Genomic DNA, 14,752 nt, shown 5'->3' with positions numbered 1-14,752 from the left:
CTTTCAAAAATTGTTATTCCTTGCAAAGAGTAAACATTCTGAGAAACCAATATTGTAATTATTTTTAAAGTTTAAGTTCACTGTCCTTTTTTTCCTCCATTATTTTCATAACTTGGTGAATGAACAAATAAATACTTTAGAACAATATCTTTCCCATGGCTTCATTTGCTTGTTTCCAGTCTTTAAAGTACATTATCATATTTGCATTCATTTTACCCTTGCTACCCCTAAGGTCACATTGAACCTGGGTTTCAATCTTACTGTTTACTGTAATGCTGTTTGTGTCCTTAAGTTGCGAATAATATAACCAGTGTTGCCATTATCATTATAATTACATAATTGTTCTCTTCCCAAAATTCTGCTTTTTAAAGCTTGTATTGATAGCGTTTTGTGAGTGAAGATACTAAGAAATGTGAGTGCATCATTGTGTAGTAGAGAAAATAGACTTTTCAAATTCTCCTCATTTCCCTGGAATCATAATGAAAACTCTGACATTTATATGCAGGTGTAAATAATGATGGTCATCATCTTGGTCATATTTTTCCCTTTCTGCAAGTACTTGACATGATTATCTTTTTTAATATCAGAGGGAAATTAATCATCTTTTTTTCTGGGACTGTCTTCTGTACAAAAGTAAAGACATTTTAGCACCCTACAAAATCTTCCTTTTAATGTCCAACTCTAGATCCTATAAATATTCTCATTCTACTCAGCATAATCTCTACCTCTCAAATATCTTTACATCAGAAATGGTAATGAATCTGATTTGTGGTTTTGAAACAGGGTGGGCTCACTAAAATTTAGGACCACCGATCTTTATGGTTACTTTTAGTCACTGCGCAGTTCATTTCCTGTACTGCTGCGCCTTTTCTGCTTCATTGAAAATTATTATTTCAAGTTTTGTTTACACATTTTCTAGTGTATTCTGACCTAACTTTGTTTTTGTGACATCTCAGGTTATTAATCAAATTTATACCGATAAAAAGCTGTTTCCTTCACTCTCTGCATCTTTCCCTAGGTTGTTTCCTTTTCAGATCAAACAAGCATTTACTGAATATGTATTTTCACACGTCATGATTCAATGGCTATATTTGTCTCTTTTCTATTTTTAATGTAGATGTTATGATACAAGCACTATTGAAGACTCTGGAATGAATACCACGCAGTTTATTCCATTTCAGACTGCAAGTAAACATTTTTATGTCTACAGTGATAAACTTCCTTATTTTCTTAATAGTTACATATTAAAAGCTACTATATGTATGCAAAATATAAGCCTAAAATACCTAAATTGAAGAACGGTCTTCTCAAATCCTGGTTCAGCATTATGAGTTGCATATGAAATTATTGTAAAATTTCTTCTCTTAAATTTCTGTTAAAGCTTAACCTTTGGTAACATCTCAAGGAAAGTGTTAATCCATTCTTAATAGGCTTATCTATCTAAGGAATTAACTAAATGTCATGGTACTGATGTGAAGCTGATCTGAACCCTCTTCCTTTATCCTGGTAAAGGACTTGACACATTTTCTTGGATTTAATTCTGCTGCTATGAGAAATGGTCCTCTTTATCACTAGGGTTCAGGTATGTGTGTTTATTTTTGTGCATGTTTTAATTAATGGTCATGATATGGTTATAATTAATAGCTTTATTTATGCAATTAATGAGATTGGCTAAAAAAATTGAGAAGCCTTTTGGATGAAATGTACTTAAGCTTAAACAAATAAAGGAGCTGACAGGCTACATTGGTGGTTAAGGCTGCCTTAATAAACTTGTAGTGTGTAAAATGACCACATGCAAATATGGTCTGTAATGGGATCATATCTGCAACAGTATTTATAAAAAAATTAAATTTTAAGAGCTGCAAGCAAATTGAAATATGGCTAGAAAAGAAACAACGAAAGCAACTGGTTGGAAGATCAGCTTAAGAAACTAAGGTAATTTATTTAAGGAACAGAAGGTTCAGGGGAATGTATGTTGTCATATTAATATACTGTAAAGAATTTAATACCTACAGGAAGATTGTGTTTTTCTTTATAGCCCCAAGTGGGAGAGCTATGGTCCACTGAAGTATCTCCAAGTACATACATATTAGTTATTCGTATGGAAGAGTATTCTTGCAACCACAAGTGGAATGAAATACCCACTTAGTATGTTTAAGGAAAGGCTGTTACACCACAGAATTGGTTATATTTGGAATTGAAGCACTGGATCTTCCCTACCTAGGGATTTTGTTCTGTGTTAGAATATTTTCCTATTTATCAAACTGGTGTTTATTTCACCAGATATTGTAATATAGAAGAAAGCAGTAAATATCTACGAAAAAGACGTATTTTTAACTTTCAAAGTTTTATTAGTACGTGTTTGCATTTGGTGCAGTTTACGATCGTCTGGAGGCATGGGTATATGTACAAACCACAGCTTGCTCCTTTTTTAAAGTCCCATCCCCCTTCTTTCCCCCTCCCCGTCTCCTGCTCTGATTCTCCTATCCTATTTTTCATTCTTGTTGATATTATTAATCTTAGCTCATGCTATGACATACAATGTTAGCATTAATTGAAGTTATTAGGCTCCCCACGGCATATGTTTATTCCACATTCCACCCCCCCATTTCACCCTTCCTGGTGGTTTTTCCCTTCAACCACTTCCCTATTAGAAGAGATTCATCTCTGTATCCCCATCTATCCATCCTTATTCTTCTCTTTCATTTGTACTTTACCTCACTCAAATGAAAGGTACCATACAGTATTTAGGTTTGAGTGTCTGGTTTATTTCACTCGACTTTATATTTTCCAGGTACATCCATTTTCCTACAAATGTCTCAAATCTGTCACTCTTTGTAGCATGGTAGTATACCGTTATATATAGATACCACGCTTTATTTATCCAATCATCCGCTGATGGGTATGCAGTCTATTTCCAGGATTTAGCTGTTATGTTGTGCTATACAAAGTCAGTATGCATGTATCACTGTAGTATGATGTCGCAAGCTCTTTGAGGAAGATACGTAGCAGGGGTAGGGAATTGCTACATCATATGGAATTTTTAATTTCAGTTCTTTGAGAAATCTCCATACCAATTTCCATAAAAGTTGTACTAGTTTACATTCCCACCAACAATGATGGAGGATTCCTTTTTCACCACAGCCCTGTCATCATTTGTTATTGATGATTTTTTTAATGAGTGCCATTCTTTGCAGAGTAAGATGGAAGCTTAGCCTTGTTTTAATTTGTTCTCTAGTGGCCAGAGATGTTGAACATATTTCTGTATCTGTCAACCATTTGTACTGCTTCCTCTATGAAGTATCTGTTTATTTGTCTTTCCCATTTCTTGACTGGGTCTTCAATTCTAGGTGGTTTAACTTTTTTGAGTTTTTTATATAGTCTAGATATTATTCCTGTTGAGTAGTAGCTGGAAAATTATTTTCCATTCTGTATGTTGTCTCTTCACTCTACTAATTGATTCTCTTACTATAAAGAAGTTTTTAGTCTGATATAATCCTTTGTTTTTGATTCTTGCTGTTATTTTTTGTGCAATTGAGGGTCTGTGTAGAAAATCCTTTCCTACAACTATGTCTTCAAGTGTTTTACCTATTTTATCTTCCAATAGGTTTAATATCTTTGTTTTAATGTTTAGGTCTTTGATTCGTTTTGATTTTAATTTAGTATGTAGTGAGAGATAAGAGTCCAGTTTCAATCTTCTGCACACAGTCAGTTTTCCCAGCACCATTCATTGAATAGACTAGCTTTCCTCCAATGTATGCTTTTGGACCCTTTGTCAAAGATCAGGTAGCTTAACATGTCTGGGGAAGTTTCTGTATCCTCAATCCTGTTCCATAGATTCACATACCTATTTTTGTTCCAGTACCATGCCATTTTTATCACTATTGCTTTGTAGTATAGCATGACGTCAGGTATTGTAAGGCCTCCTAGTTTCCTCTTGTTACCCAAGATTGCTTTTACTATTCTGGGTCTCTTCTGGTTCCACATATGTTTTAAATTATTTTCTCCAGTTCTGTAAAGTATGCTGTTGGTATTTTGATTGGACTACACTGAATCAGTACAGCAGTTTGGGGAGTATGACCATTTTGACAACATTGATTCTGCCTGTCCAGGAGCAGGGGACATCTTTCCATTTTCGGATGTCCTGTTTGATCTCCTTTGTTCAGAGTACTATATTTTTTCTTTGTAGGGGTCTTATACTTCCTTGGCTAGGCTAATTCCTCGGTATTTCATTTTTTGGAAGCTACTGTGAATGGTGTTATTTTCATAAATTCTCGTCCCATTCTTTGTTGGTGTACACAAATGCTAATGATTTCTGTGTGTTGATCTAGCATTCTGCTACATTGCTGAAGCCTGTTATTAATTCTAAAATGTTTTTGGTGGAATTTTTTGGGTCCTCTATGTAGAGTATCAGGTCATGCAAATCAGGATAATTTGAGTTCTTCCTTTTCTGTATATATCCCTTTTATTTCTTTCTCTTGCCTAATTGCTCTGGCTAACGTTTCAAGTACTATGTTGAATAGAAGAAGTGACAGTGGACATCCTTTTCTTGTTCCTGATTTTAGATGAAATGTTTTCAGTCTTTCCCCCTTTAGTATGATGCTGGCTATTGGTTTGTCACATATAGTTTTTATCGTATTCAGGTATGGTCCTTCTATACCTATTTTCTCCAGGGTTTTTATCATGAAAGGACATTAGATTTTGTTGAAAGCCTTTTCTGAATCTATTGATATGAACATATAGTTTTTTTTACCTTGTTTCTTTTTATGTGATGTATCACATTTATTGACTCGTGTATGTTGAGTTATCCTTGCATCTGTGGAATGAAACCTACTTGATCATGCTGTATGAATCTTTGGATAATATGCTGCATTCTATTTACTAGTAGCTTGCTGAGGATTTTTGCATCTACATCCATAATGAGATTGGTCTAAAGTTTTACTTATTAATTGGGTCTTTATCCAGTTTGGGGATAAGGGTGATATTGGCTTCCACAAATGAGTTTGGAAGCACTCCATCCCTTTCAATTTCCTTGAAGAGCTTGAGGAGTATTGGTGATATAACATTCTTAAAGGTTTTGTAGAATTCATGTGAATCCATCAGGTCCTGGGCTTTTTTTTAAGATTGGTTGATTATTTATTACTGTGCCAACTTCATTTCTTGTTATTGGGTTGTTAAGCATATCTTTGTATTCTTGGGTTAGTTTTGGTAGTTTGTATGTGTCTAGGAATCTGTCCTTTTCTTCAGATTTGCTAATTTGTTGGAAAATTTTTAAAGTAGTTGCTATATTCTGGATTTCCTCAGTGTCTGTTGTGATTTCACCCTTTTCATTTCTGATTGTATTGATGTCTTTTCTCACTTTCTCTTGGACTGGCTAGAGGTTTATCTATTTTGTTCATTCTTTCAAAGAACCAGTTATTTGATTTTTTTTACCTTTTTAGTTTCAGTTAATGATCTAATACCTAGGTTATAATAATGAATTCTTTATAACGCCAGATCTGTTCCCTTTTTGACTTTCTTTTTAATCAAATATATAGTGATAGGGAGATTATTTTGGTAATTTTGAACCACATTTGATTACAGCCCTAGTCATTCTTTAAAAAGTGTTTTTGTTTATACTTCTAAGTTCTTCTCACTCCTAAAGCTACCACATAAGTCGAGACCCTAAATGGCTCAAACATAAACAAGATCAGCAGCCTCTTAATAAGAACCCTCACTGACAGTCTCCTTGTTCCCATATTTTCTTAGATACTGCACCATACTAATTATATATACCTCAAACACTGATTTCATCTTTCCCATTTTCACTGTAGAAAATTCCCTTTGACATAGAATTGGTACAGATTCACAATGATAAAATTAAGCTTCCTGTAATGTACGTTTTGTTAGGTGTTGAATTTTGCCATGCTCCACATGAGCTTTCTAGCCTAGGTCTATAGCCTAGGTCTATAGCCTAGCCTAGGTCTATAGCCTAGGTCTCTAGGGTAGGTCTCTTTCTTTACCTAGGGCATGAAGACTCCATTATTTTTGTGCTTTCTGTGCACAGGACATCTTTCAACTTTTAACCCCTGTCTCTGAATACATATTTCCTTCCCTTAATATCCTTGAAGGTGTGTAATTAACTTTCTCTATGGAGAATCCCTTACCTCTCTTGACTAAGTTTAGTACCCATTTCTTTCTTATTTTTATAATGGGCAAAGCAATTATATATTTAAGGTTGAATAAGCTAGTAGCACCCAATTTTTAATGTATATTAGACAACTGTAGATAAGAAATGTAGTCCTGTTCATTTTTACCAATACTGTTTAATTATACATAGGTACTTGCAGTTCTACAAAACTTATTTCTACATTTGACCCTTAAAAAAGTATGTGACAATTTTTTTTATCAAATCCATAGGTAGGTAGAAAATGTATCCACAGGTCCTCAAAGCTGAAGAGGCCGGTGGTCAAATATCCACAAAGGAATTCAGGAAAGAAACTTGCTTGGAAGCTGGATGAGCTGAGTAGCATCTCAAACAGTTTGTTATTTTCAGCTGTGCCAACAAATAGCTAATTTCATGCAAGAATTACCTGACCCCTGACCCACAGCAAAGACACCCTAGCTCTTCTTTATATACACTCATGCAAGAGCAGAGCTGCTTCATGCTTTTACAACTAAGTAAGGAAGAAGATGAGAAAAAGAAAAAAGATTTGAAAGGTACTGAATAGTTCTGCTTTCTTCTTATTTTGGTGGGGAGCAGACTTATTTTTAACTGGAAAAAAAAAAAACAGTCAAGAGAGTTAGTAACCAAGAATTGAACTGGCTATTTTCTCCCAGATATTTTATACATCTTTTTTTTCTCCTGTTCCTTTAGGAAACTGGCTAACTCCAGCAGATGGGAGTTAGTCTTGTCTCCCTCCCTCCCTCCCTCCGTCTCTCTCTCCCTCCCTCCCTCTCATTAACATTGAACTCAAACAGTCCCCTCCTCTACCCTTTTATGTACATTAACAAAATCGATGTTCGCAATCTGGATTGCGTTCTCTGCACTCTTCTTGTGACCTGCGAGAATAAGATAGAAAACTGGAAAAAGGTCATTTTGAAAAACAGGCATGGGGGAAAAAAGAGTAAAATGTCAACTGATTTCATAACCAAAGTCTCTTCCCCAAGGCTCCTTCCCAAAATGCTGCCTTTTATTGTCAAATTAATTCTTCTCTCTATTCAGATGCAGTTTAGCTGGTAAGGAAGCCTTTGATCTATGTAAGTTTTATCCATACGAATATTCTCTTTTGTTCAACAGAAAATATAAGCTGCACATATGTCCTGGCCTCATCCTCCCTTTTCTCCTTGTCTACTGGTCATGAAATTATATTTTAAATCTATCGCTGTTTCTTCATTAACACCAAAGATTAAATAATAACATGAAGACTTCTTGATCTTCCTTTTTAATACCGGAAATAGATGTTTCTTTTAACATTCCAGGCTAACATGATAACCTTTGTTTCCATAGGTCCATCTTGAAGCTTACAGTTGATCATCTGAAATACCAAAATTTTAATTTCTGTTAATCTTATATTTCCATAGCATTCTCTCCATTGAAATACAAACTGGGTCTGAAGTTAGAAACTTACAAATCCTTTTGGGGCTGGGGCACCACTACCCAGTTAAGCTGGATCTTAGCACTCCTCCGTGTCCTCAGAATACCTTTTCGGCCTTTCTCTCATCTTTTATCTCTTTCTTCCACTGGAAACATTCCCCACTCTCCATAAGTCCCTTTTGATTTGAGAGGAAAATTTTGCCTGCTGTTTCATCTGGCAGAGTTGTAACCCATCAAGCACGGTCACGCTCAACCTCTTCCCGCCTCTAGAAGAGGATTGCAATGTGTACATGTACACACAGGTGCTCATGCATGCACACACACATCCATGTATCCGTTTTATTTTCAGATGCCTCCTTCTGTCTCCATTCTCATAGGATAAGGTGCCTTTTAACCTGTTTCAACTCCTCTCCCAACTTTCACGCCTAAGTTTCTCTCCTTCAAAAGATTTTCCCTCTCCCATCTCGTCACCTGTGTTTATTTATGTGTCGTGTTATCTAAATTCTTTTCTTTACGCTTACATAGATGCCTTAAAAGACTCATCTCTACTTGTCATTTCCTCTACTTTTCAACCACTCTTAAGTTGACGTTTTCCCTCTAAAATCACAAATGCTTTCTCAGTTTTAATTCCTATGAGTTTTCTACAATCTTTTAAACCATCGGCCTGTCCCACACTTTGAAACTGTTGCTTGCTCCGGGGTAATACTGTTCTTCCCTTCGTGTCCTGCGTGCCACATTTAACTTGTTTCTTTTGTGATGATTTTGTCCTCTGTTGGCTTTTCCCTTTTTCCTGTGCTTTACCCTGAACATTGATCCTAAGGGTTTGACGGTCAGCTCAGCGTTCTTCTTATCCTACATTATCTCCACTTACAGCTCAATAAGTCTTAGGTATTACTGGTCCATGTTGCCAAACATTATCATGTGTATCCAATCCTCTAATTAGGGTCTATGCCTGTTCATTCCGAAGATGCCTTAAATTCTCCATTTTCCGAGCCACATTCCCTCCTCCTCCTTTGCTGGAGACAGACTGTCCTTTGACATTCTCTGCGTGGGTTTCTGAGGCCCTCTTGCCCCGCCACTAGATCGTGGGTCATCACCCCTGCCTTCTCCATCTTCCATACGTCTCATATTCTAGAAGGTATCAGCGACTAGCGAATTAACTAATCAGTGGGCCTCAGCATGAGTTGCTAACTAGGGTCACTTGGGAAGCTTTAAGACTATGCTAGATCAATTAAAACAGAATCTCTGGCAGTAGAGCCTGGGAATTTGGGATCCTAAGGTGCAGAAAGAGTTGGAAACCAGCTTTCTCAGTATTTCTCAGATCTGTCCCTTGTGTTGTACCTCTACTACCACGGCAGCATTCCGGTTCTCCTCGTCACGGACTGCCCAGCTCCCAGTGGCTCCCTCGCCGCCAGTCCTGCCCTTCTCCGCCTCGGAATCCATCTTCTTAAATACAGATGTCATAATGTCACCTCCCTCCCCTCTTCTGTGCCTGTATAAGTTCTCCTGGCTTAAAAATACTTCAGTGGTTTCCCATCCAAAAACAAACAAGAAAAGATCAAAACCAGGTTCTTTAGTTAGGTACATTAGGCTGAATATTAACATACTCATCACTCAGCACGTTTTACCACTCGATTGCCATTCTCTACTTCCTACAAAACGAAACTACTTCGTATTCTCTCTTCATTCGGAGATCTTTTATTCCATGTCCTCGCTCACGAGCAGTCCCCTGACTAACACTGCGCCCTCGTGATTAGCTGCTAACTTTATTAGCGCTGTATGTCTTGCCGTAGTGACTACTTTTTCCAAGCTGGGTCGGCTGCTTTTCTTCAGCGTCTCATCACGAGCTCTGCCTGCGGAGATCAGGCCCTTCCCCACGTGAGTAGGTGACGATCTCTCCTTGTGCCTGACTTCCCTTTAGGAACAATGACTGATGCTTACTCATCTTTGTACTTCCTGCTATAGAGCATAATTCTTGGCATAGATGAGATACTCCAAAAAGGCTAAATGAATGAGTGAACGAGCAGTTGGACATCACAGCCGTAAGAAAATAGAGATAGATACATTACAGGTTACGCCTCCTAAAATGATAAGGCCTTTAAAACAGAAAAGGATGACTTCTGTACACTGTAAACACAAACTTAAAGACCAATAGACAACACTTTCTTCAGATTTGGGATATACTATGTCCACGTCTGAGTTTCCCTTGGGGGAATTCACATTTCTGATTTATATGCTCATGTAGCATCTTTCTGTGCTTCACGCGGCTTCCTGAGAAAAAAGTGAGTAAACAACTGGCCCCTGTTAATATCACGATGACTAGGAGATAATTTCTCTCATACAGTAATTACATTGCTTTATACTATAAGTTAATCTCGTGTTAATTTGGGTTTCCTATTTATATTTTTCAGGCTCTAGTTACCATGATTAGATTTGTCAGTTCCCAGATCTGCCAACCTGAGAGATGTGATCAACACCAAGATACCCTTCACCTTTAAAAAATGTGAATTTACATTTTGATGGAAAGTAAAAATAAAAATTTAATGTTGTTTTAATTTGACATAAATAAAGATGCATAATTATTGATACATTTTTCTGACAAATTCTTTCAAATTTACACTCTACCCAAACTGTTGAGGTTAAAAGTATTATTCATATATATTTCTGAAACGTGGAGAAATCTACAGTGAAATATGAAGAATAAAATTCAAGTATGGAAAACTCTGGAACCAGAATAAAGTAGTAGGAAGAAACAAAAACCTGAATTTTTAGTTTGTTATGTGCTTCCCTAAACAAAATTCTCATTACCTTCCAGATTTTTTGCAGTTAAATCTGGCCATGATTCTAAATTTTGGCTTGAGCTGTTTAATATAAGTATTTGTGGGAATTCTCTAAAGGGTATTTAAAGAAACTGATTCTGTTGGAAGTATAATTTGTCCTTCAGATTCTCTTAGCTTCTAGCCTGAAAATTCATGACAATGGCTGGAGCCCTAGCAGTCATCTTGGGATATGAGGTTTTTTGGAAGGTAGAAGCCAGGTACTGGGACAGTACAGAGAATGGGAACTTCAGTCTTTGAGAAAATTGTAGAGCCACAATATTTACCTATAATTCTTATCTTCAGACTTTTTCTACATGTGAGAGAAATCAGGTTGTATTTTGTTTGTCATTGTCAGTTCTGTTGTCATTCAGCAAGCATTCTAGTTAAACCCAAACTAGCACTGAGTTCAGTGATGATGTCAGTTGAGCCAGAGAAGCACCATTTGGCACTACCAATTATAAGAGGTTTTGAAAAGCTGAATAAAAATCTATTCCTTTTACAGAAGAATGAGTTGTTAAACTCAGACATGAGTAGGCTATATAGCTTTTCTGTCTCTATAGCTGTGAATTTGTGTGCATCTTTTTTCTGGCAGATTAGCATTTTGCTTTGTGGTACCCTTTATTTATTTATTTTTTTTTTCAGAATAGTCTGTTGCGACTTGAAGGCAGATTTGGTATAGAAAAGGCAAAGTCTTCCTTAGAATAAGGACTTAGGGGGATTCCCCATTGTGCAGAAATGGGAACAGCTTTGTATTTCTTACACAATTTCCTTAAACCGTCCTTTCGTTCAGCATTTTTTTTTAACCGAATGTGGGTCAAATAAGTGGTGAGAGGGCTCTGTCAGTTCATACCTTGCATTACAGGAGTCACTTGTGAATTTAGAGAAAATAGAAAATGAGACAAAGGGAAACCGGACAAAAGTCTAAATATTTTATCTCAGAGAGGCACTTTCTTGCCCTCAGAGACGTATCTCTTATGTATAAATGCAGGAGCACATGACAAAGTGTTCAACATCTCTGGTCACTGGAGAAATGCAAATTAAAACAACAGTGAGATTACATCTCATTCCAGAAAGAGTGGCTACCTCAAGAAATCAAGTGACTAACAAGGCTGTGGGGGCGGGGGGAGGAGGAACCCTTACACATTGCTGATGGGAATGTAAACCAGTACCACCACCTGGAAATCAGCATGGAGATTCCTCAAATAACTAAGGTAGAAACTCTATCCAGCCAATTATTCCCCTTCTGGCCATCTTCCCAAAAGCGTTAAAGATATCATATTACACGGATACAGGCATACCCACGTTTCATAGTAGCGCAACTCACAGAAGCAGCTTCTATGTCCACCAACAAGGAGAAAGAAAACGTGGTATTTTTACACAGTGGAGTAGCACTTTGCATTAAAGAAGGGTAAATGTGGGTCATTTGTATACTGGGTGTACCTTGTGACCATAATGTTGAGTGAAATTAATTAGACACACAAGCTTAAACATCGCAAGGTTTCTCTTATATGAGAAGGCAAAAATATAAAGAGCAAAACAGAAGACAGACAATACGGAAAGTGGATATAAATATTTTGCAAAAGAGAAGGGACCAAGAGATGGGGGGAAGAGAGGGAAAGGGGATGAAAAAGTAGGTTGGATGTGTTAGGAGCAGCTCCCGACAGAGAACGTAACCTCTGTGCGCACCACAAATGTACTACTACTAATAAATTTTTATAAATTATATCCCCCCAACTTCGCGTTTTCCCGGATGACACCAGCCTACAGATGCACATACACTGCCGCTATGACGGCTCAGGTTCCCAGGGTTCCTCAGTGCCTTCACAGAATCTCTCGGCTCCTTTGCCACGAAGTCTCGGTGGAGGCTTCACACCGTGGCCGCTCCGCTAGGTAGGAGTTCGGCCATTCTGCTCCCTACCCGGATCTTTCAGAACGCTCCTGTCGCAGAGGAGGCTGCAGGCACAGTCCGCCTCACCTCACATCCCCGTGCCCCATCCCCCCCATGACGCTGCGTTCCATTTGAATTGCGTGGTGCTCAAGACCGATGGTTTTGTAGAAATGAGCAACTCTTTCTTTAAGCAATTCTGCCGGCTTGGAGTACTACGGCTTATTCACTTAGTATCACAGTCTCCCAAGAAAACAGTTCTTTATACACTTACGTAGAGCCTCTCAGTTCGAAGTCTCCTATTGGGCTCTATCTCTTGCGCCTCAGTTTCCCCCAGAATGTCTTACTGCCCCATGCACAGAACAGGATGACAGTTAGCTGGAACGGTTACTGCCTTGTCAATTTATCAGATGCAACGATACGCTGACTGCTAAATTGAGCTCAGTGGGGACTCTCGCTATTCTAGAACTTAACGTGGACTCTAGACAGCTTCGAAAAATAGCTAGCTGAGAATAAAGTCCTTGATTATATGGGTACACACGTATGCGTGTATATATAATACACAAACACACACATGTATTTATACCCCATGCATATATCTGTATATATAACATACCGTACGTAAAACTTGTATCCATATGATATGCTTGATACCACAGACAACATAAAGGGAACGGCACTTGCATTAACACGTATGAAAGGACTATTTGGCCCGCACTGCCACATTTATGGAGATATGAATATGAACAATACGCGTAGTTATAATGTTCTCTTCAGTCACTATTTGGCTGCATGCAGAGAACCTCCTAAACATAGTTTCACTTTTTTTGGATTTATTTTGAAGGAGACCCAGTGTGTGTGTGTGCGTGTGTATGTGTGTGTGTGTGTGTGTGTGTGCACGCGCGCCCTTAGTAAATACAGCTACTATTCCCGTGAGTAAGGCAGATAAGGATGGGTGGAATAGGTCAGTGGTTTTGTATATACACGCAGTGTAAACCCTGGGAACTGTTCCTTAATTATTGGCGGAGAAGTAGTGACATAGAAATAAAATTACTCCCCAAACCACATTTTTTAACCTGGCCGATTGCAAACACAACATTTTGTGGTTTTTTTCATCAAACGAAAATCTTAACGATCCAAATTTAGGGCTGCAGAATAAAGCATGTTATTGCAACTCAGGATCCTCCGAAGTAGTAATCACATTACTAAAATGCTTATTTACTAGAAAGTAGAACTACAGAGAAACATTTTATAAGGCTAACTGGTTAGAACAAGATTAGGAATGTTTTCGAAAAAATGATGCAAAATAGCACACTGAGAATCCCAAGGTGGGAAGTATACTCAACAATCTCAACCGTAGTGGAAAACAGGTTCCAAACTTGGAGATCCAGGGCGGTTGTGGATCGCGTAGGTGATAGCACTCAAATAAAAACCGAAGGGCCTCTGCTTAATGTACGCTCTCGTTCAAAGAAGGGTCCTGGCACAGTAACTTTTTCATTTTAAAGCGAACCAGACGTGCACCTTTTCATAGACACAAAGGATGGAGCCACAGAAACATGAAAAGGCTTGGAAGAGAACAGCAGCAGATAGGAAGTAGCTTTTGAAGCCGACAGAAATCTGCAGAGAGTAAAGATGACTCAGAAAGAATGAACAGCTGAGTTCGCCTCAGTTATTCATGCAGAAACTTGCACAGAACATCCACAAAATAGCACATATATCAGTTTTTGCGACTGCCTGGTCCTGTTACTGCCGGCGCATGATTAGCACAGACTACTTGGCCGGCGTCGTCCACTATTTGCCTTTTTCCTCTGCCCGATGTTTGGTTTGGAATCCCTCTAGAACTAACAGCAAAAGGGAAGCACTAGAAATTCAGGAAGTTTTGGTTGGCAGTCTGGCTTTACTCGTGGTCCACCCTGGGCGAGGTTGACACTCCGTTTCCGAGGTTTGGGGGCTGGTGCTCTTTTCTGTGCCCGGCAGCTAGAAGCTGCTCCGGACCTGCCTGGCTGCCGCCCTGGGCCGGGGAGCTCGGCAGCCCCAGGGAGCCCAATTTCTGCAGCCGGGGACGCGCCCCGGCAGAGGCTCCCGTCCGTCCGCCCGCCCCGCCCCGCCCCTACTCCGTTGCTATGAAACAAAGCCGGGGACGGCGCGCGGCGCAGGAAGTCCCGCCCCGAGCCCAGCTGGCTCCGGCTCCCTGCGGTCCCGCCCACCTGCCCGCCCCTCATTGGTTAGCTCCCTACGGCCTGGCTGCCCCGCTCCCCTTTCCCTTCCCTTTTGCACTCTGGCTCCCACGCGGTGCAGGTCCGTCTCTCTCCGAGCTCCTCTGCCGTTGGGAGCTGAGACGCGCGGGCCTTCCTTTGGGGCCATTGTGTACTGTAGAGGACGTGGACCGCTGGTAGAGAGGACGGGCGACTCTCGCCCATTGGCTGCGCTCGCTGTCGGGCAGCGCGCGGGCGCGCGGGATTGGTCGGGCGG

The 14,752-nt window shown here is 39.2% G+C and overlaps 1 long non-coding RNA gene across 1 annotated transcript; it reads left to right on the top strand.

Annotated features, from left to right (window-relative positions):
• Nucleotides 1-9,595: 9,595 nt before the first annotated feature.
• LOC106148700 lies at nucleotides 9,596-10,122 on the top strand. Its single transcript, XR_001234350.1, has 2 exons — nucleotides 9,596-9,858; nucleotides 9,988-10,122. It is a non-coding gene; the product is annotated as an uncharacterized LOC106148700 (long non-coding RNA).
• Nucleotides 10,123-14,752: the final 4,630 nt, after the last annotated feature.

The sequence above is a fragment of the Chinchilla lanigera genome, unplaced genomic scaffold (assembly GCF_000276665.1).
Source record: "Chinchilla lanigera isolate Chin_1 unplaced genomic scaffold, ChiLan1.0 scaffold00026, whole genome shotgun sequence".
NCBI lineage: Eukaryota > Metazoa > Chordata > Mammalia > Rodentia > Chinchillidae > Chinchilla > Chinchilla lanigera.
This window is presented reverse-complemented; position numbering and strand designations above follow the sequence as displayed.